Below are 5,877 nucleotides of genomic sequence, written 5' to 3'. Positions count from 1 at the left end.
TGTTTTTCTGGACACGCAGCCTCAGCGGCCATGGCTCATGGGCCCAGCAGCTCCGCGGCATGTGGGATCTTCCCGGACGGGGGCACGAACCCACGTCCCCTGCATTGGCAGGCGGACTCTCAACCACTGCGCTACCAGGGAAGCTCTGCTTCTTGCAATTTAACTTACCCCTTCACTTCCTCTTATTTTTCTTTTTCCTGGATTATAGACAAAGTAGAAGCCAATGTTTTGAAAAAAAACCTGAATAACAGAAGAAGATAGAAAAGGGGAGGAGTGTGGGTGGGATGTCTGATCAAGGTCTTCCCTGGTTGGGAAGGTCACCCCTCCCTCTGGAGCTGCAGTGCTTTTCAGGTGCAAATATGCTTGTGTCCTGGTTTGAAACAGTACACTATGTTGCAACTTCTGGAAACACTGTAGTGTCACTATGCCATATATCCTATGTTTACTGGTAATAATAACCACACTAAGTTCAATCAACTATATATTATTCAAAATACCATAAATCAAATCCACCTTTAAAAGTAGAGCTAGTTCCCAAATGAATCACATTTACTTTTCTTCTGAGTGATTTAAAATTTCCTTTGTCTGGATATTATTTCAGTAACAGTAATGAATATATATATATATATATATATATAGCTATACATCAATGCCTGTATCTATAGCTATAGAATATATAAGCCCTTCTGCAAATCTCACTAAAATTATTTAATATGACTTACATTCCATATGCATGGATTCAATGTTATTTTAAACTTAAGTGAATTTGAAATTACAAATTATGTGATCCTGCTTTTATAGAGTCAACCAATCTAAGATAGATCACAGCATTCCTTTATTTCAGCATCACATGTAAAATGCCAGTATCAGGTCAAACTAAAGATCAAACTTCCTCTCCATCTTGAATTTTTTTTTTTTTTTTTTTTTTGCGGTACACGGGCCTCTCACTGTTGTGGCCTCTCCCTGTGCAGAGCACAGGCTCCGGACGTGCAGGCTCAGCGGCCATGGTTCACGGGCCCAGCTGCTCCGCGGCATGTGGGATCTTCCCGGACCGGGGCACGAACCCGTGTCCCCTGCATCGGCCGGCGGATTCTCAACCACTGCGCCACCAGGGAAGCCCTCCATCTTGAATTTTTAAAGATGTTGTGGTGAGCTGGAGAAGACAGGGAAGGAGACGTCAAACAGGAGACATTTCTTCTTAAATGTGGAACATGCGGCAATTGTATGGAGAAAAATTTTAAAAGGTACTTAGGAACACACGTATACATACACACACGTGATAAAGAAAATGAATTTTAAAATACAGTTTGGAAGGGGGGAAGGGCTAAATTAGGAGTTTGGGCTTAACATACATATACTATTACGTATAAAATAGATAACCAACAAGGACCTACTGTATAGCACAGGGAACTATGCTCAGTAGTCTGTAATAACCTATAAGGAAAAAGAATCTGGGGCTTCCCTGGTGGCGCAGTGGTTGAGAGTCCGCCTGCCAATGCGGGGGACACGGGTTCGTGCCCCGGTCTGGGAAGATCCCACATGCCGCGGAGCGGCTGGGCCCGTGAGCCATGGCCACTGAGCCTGCGCGTCCGGAGCCTGCGCTCCGGACGGGAGAGGCCACAACAGGGAGAGGCCCACGTACCGCAAAAAAAGAAAGAAAGAAAGAATCTGAGAAAGAATATATATATGACTGAATCACTTTGCTGTACACCTGAAACTAACATACTATAAATCAACTATACTTCAATTTAAAAAAATAATAAAATAAAATACAGTTTGAAAAAATGATCTTTCCCCCACTAATGCTCTATGTAGTAACAGTTTCCCCCCAAAATCAAGACTTTTAATTAAACAAGTATTCTTCATATAACATTTTAAACTTTGACAACAAATATTAGTCCACTGATGAAACTTCCTCACTCTGTCCTTCTAATGGCAAACACAACATTTTTCCATCTCACAATGGGTCCCCAGAGTTGTTCTCAGCGCTGAGAATGGCTGCCATGCCCACTGGGTTTGGGGAGTGGCCTGGAAACGTAGACGTTTTAGAACAGAATCACGTCTAGGTGGACCTATAAGGAATCTTCACAATCATGTCCCACCTTCTCATTTGATAGGTAAACAATACAAGGTCACTTACCCAGAGTCACGCAGCCAGTTACTGAAAGAGATGGCACACACCCCAGGGCTCCTGAGCCCTACACCCCAAGCATTGGCCCTGGCCAGAGGACCTGGCATCATGTCTGAGCTCCACCACCGGCCATCAGGGTTGCTTCCACTAGAGCTCTTAGCTGCTCTGAGCCCCAGTTTCCTATGGGATAAAAATAGTACCAATCCATAGGGCTATTTTAAGAGCTAAATGCCATAACTCAAAGTACTTAGCCCTGAATCTGGCACATTGTAGGTGGTCAATAAATGTTGATGGTTATCTTTACATGATAATATTTACTTAGTCTTCAGCTATAGTATTAATAAAATACTGGGAAAAATGAAAGTCAAACAGTATTTTACACCATAATAAAACGGCATGTTCTTTATGCAATAAAATACTTTAAAAGAGTACTGAAAACACCTATTTTGAAAAGAAACAGCAGAAATACCAACAGGTCTCAAAAATCAAGGTATAAACTTTATCGTTCAAAGCGCTGGCATCAAAGGGAGGCCATTTCATTTTTGACACATTAAACAAAAGAATTTTTAAACTTCTTCCTTTATTTCGGCAAGTGTCTGATTGACTTGAGTTTACAAAACGTCCTTATTGAGACATAATTCACATACCATAAAATTCACCCATTTAAAGTGCAGAGTTTAGGGGTTTTTAGAATATTCACAGAGTTGTGCAACCGTCACCACAATCTAATTTTAGAACACTTTCATCATCCAAAAAGAAACCCAGTGCCCACTAGAAGTGATTCACTTGATTGAGAACCTGTACATTTTTTGACCGGCTTTTTAATATTTCTGGATCTGAGAGGTTTCACACTTATTCCAACCACATGAGACCACAGCAATTTCCTGACTTGTTTCCTCTCACTGCCCTCTGCTCATGCTTCACCCTGCACACCTGCACTTTTTCGTTAGCCCTGCCCCTGCTTTCTGTCTTGACCTTTATCCCAATCACGTGAATTTAAAGGACTGACTCTTCAGTAGGAGAATTTGCAATGCTCACCTTTTCACTGCATTTCCCTTGCTTGTATTCATCCCCAAGTCCAAGTGAAACACCACACCCACACAATTATAACTTGAGCAGAAAACCCATTTATTGGTCAAAACTTTACAAACCGAGAGCTTTTAAAAAGCACACAGCCACACACCCAATAATGAAAATATAAAAATTCACCATCTCCTATAAAGAGTTTAACAAGTAATAAACTGTTATGCCCTAGTTTTGAATGATATAAAGGAGGAAGCCTCATAGATAAATTTCTCTGATTTTTACTTAGAGATTTAAATTATTTCTTAAAAACACCATGATGAAAGGTCACTGTGAAGAAATTTCAGTAGCAATCTGTGTTTTATAAATAACAAGAAAGTGAGAGAATCGTCTGAACTCACTACATGTCTTGGAGGAACACAATCAAATGAGGATGGTACAGGAAAAGGAAGTCATCACATAAATCTGCATCTCCAACTAGATGTCATCACAATGACAGAAAAAAGGCCAGGGAGAGACCACAGAGATAGAGCCAGAAGGAACCTCGGAGATCATTCACTCCTAACTCTATTTACATAGGAAGCCACCGAGCCCACGTCACACAGCCAATTAGTGGAAGGCCAGAGGCTAAAGGACGATTTGAACATAGAAGCCTGGCGAGCAGAAAAGAATGGGATAGTTACTTTCTCTGGTTGTCTCAACATGACTGCATCCCCATAAAAGAGGGATTGAAATCCAACCAGCAAGACCTTAAGCTCCAAGTTGGTTTGGAAATGGAATAGGAGAGAATCACGCCAATTCCCAATGCCTTCGGGAATACAAGGAAGGTCGGATTTACCTTTATTCTCAAGAGAGCCTAAGATAATTCATAACCAGAATCTAAGAGCTATTAAAAAAAAAAAGAAAGCAGCTGTGACAAGCCAGCTGGAGGAGGCTGAAGCCAAAATGGACTGGGGCTTGGAGCAGACTGTGAGGTGACAGAAACTCTGCTTGCTCCCCTGTCTGAGGTTCTGTCACCCGCCCTGGGCCTGAGGCAGCTTGCCCCATCCTGCTGCTCTTATAAGGCTCCAGTGGCTAAGCCTGTTGTTGGAAACTTGGGCTTTGCCCAGGACACATCACCAAAATAGCTCTTGCAAAAAGGAAAAGTCAACAATGCAGTGTACTGATCTCAAGAAAGGAAAATGTTCTTAATACCAATAAGACAGAGCTTGCTGCAGAGTTGTTAAATTCCTTGCCTTAAGTGTATTTTTAATCGTACTCTACTTCTTTGACACTTTTGCTTTATAGGAGGATTCCCGGGTTTACTAATCTTCAGTCACAGAATAGCAGTACCTCCTGTTCAATCTGGAACATGGGGTCAGTTCCAATGCGTATTAAACCTCACTGGGGTTCAGCTGCTTCATCTGCAGAAGGAATATCTGACAGACTATGAAGTCCCTTCTAGCTCTAAAACTGGGCTTCCACGGCACCAACCATCAACCTTCCTGGTCGATGCCTCAAGCATTCACGGAGAGACGGCAGAAGTCTGCTCTCTTTGGGCCAGGATCGAAACACACGCAAGGCACCGTTTCTGCCACCGAGGCACTCATCACCCCATGGGTTAACTACGGATTGAGATCAAATTTCTTCTTCTCATAGAAGATTATTAAGGCACTAAGCTGATGGTGTTTGGGAAGGAGTAATTCAAATAACTAAAATATCGGGTTGGCCAAAAAGTTCGTTCGGGTTTTCGTAACATTGAAATCTGGAACAAACTTTTTGGTCAACCCAATACAAGGCATTAGAGAAATCCCTCTGTTGTAAATATAAAGAACGGCTTCTGTGTTTACCATCCTAGAGAAACAGGAGCAACGACTTGGTTATTTCGACACTGCCTTGTTTTTCTCCTTTAAAAAGATATACAAATTCTACTAGAAGGAACTCTCCCAGCCCCACAAATAGACATTTTATCACCTAGCTTAGAAAAAATATATATATATATGAGAACTAGCAAACTTGGGCTATTGGAGAAAACCAACCAGCTGACAGATCCCATCCACATTTTCTCCTGTTTCAGAGGAAAAGAAGACGAAGATAACACACCACAAACATGTTTTCAGATTTATCACCAATTTGGCAGAGTCTGCACCTGTGAGGTAGTTTGGAAGAGACGCACAGTTACAGATGTAAGGGCACTGAATCTAGATTCCACCTCCTGTGCTTCCCTTGACAGAAATATACCTTCTACTGGAAGTAGGGATTTTACTTTTAACCCTACACAAATAATAAAGGCTCACTCATCACCCCTGACTTATACAGACTTTGACTGTTTTCACAGTCCTGGTGAAGGGTTTGCATAAATCACGCAGCATCCCTTGCCCCAGTTCCCCTTGAGACAGAGCAAAACTGGTTGGCTTTCATAAGCACCAAAGCTGCAAACCTCATTGTGAACGTCACAGACCTAGCTGGGTAGGGACAATTTCAATACTTCTAGCTGCAAGACAAAGGAAATGACTCAGCCTGCACCTGGTGTGCAAAGGAAACAGGAGAAAGAGATGTCCAAATCAAATAGCATAAATGCACATTTTCTTAAGGAAATCTGCCCAGTTTCTCTTCCGGTGTTCTGGGGTTATTTCTGTTGTTGTTGTTGTTCTTGTTATTTTGTTTTGCTGTTTAAATTTTACATGCAATTATATATTAGATGAGAAGCTTTAAAGTTGAGGAGATCTCCATCCAACCATACT

Source organism: Orcinus orca, chromosome 7 (assembly GCF_937001465.1).
Source record: "Orcinus orca chromosome 7, mOrcOrc1.1, whole genome shotgun sequence".
Classification (NCBI taxonomy): Eukaryota; Metazoa; Chordata; class Mammalia; order Artiodactyla; family Delphinidae; genus Orcinus; species Orcinus orca.
This window is presented reverse-complemented; position numbering follows the sequence as displayed.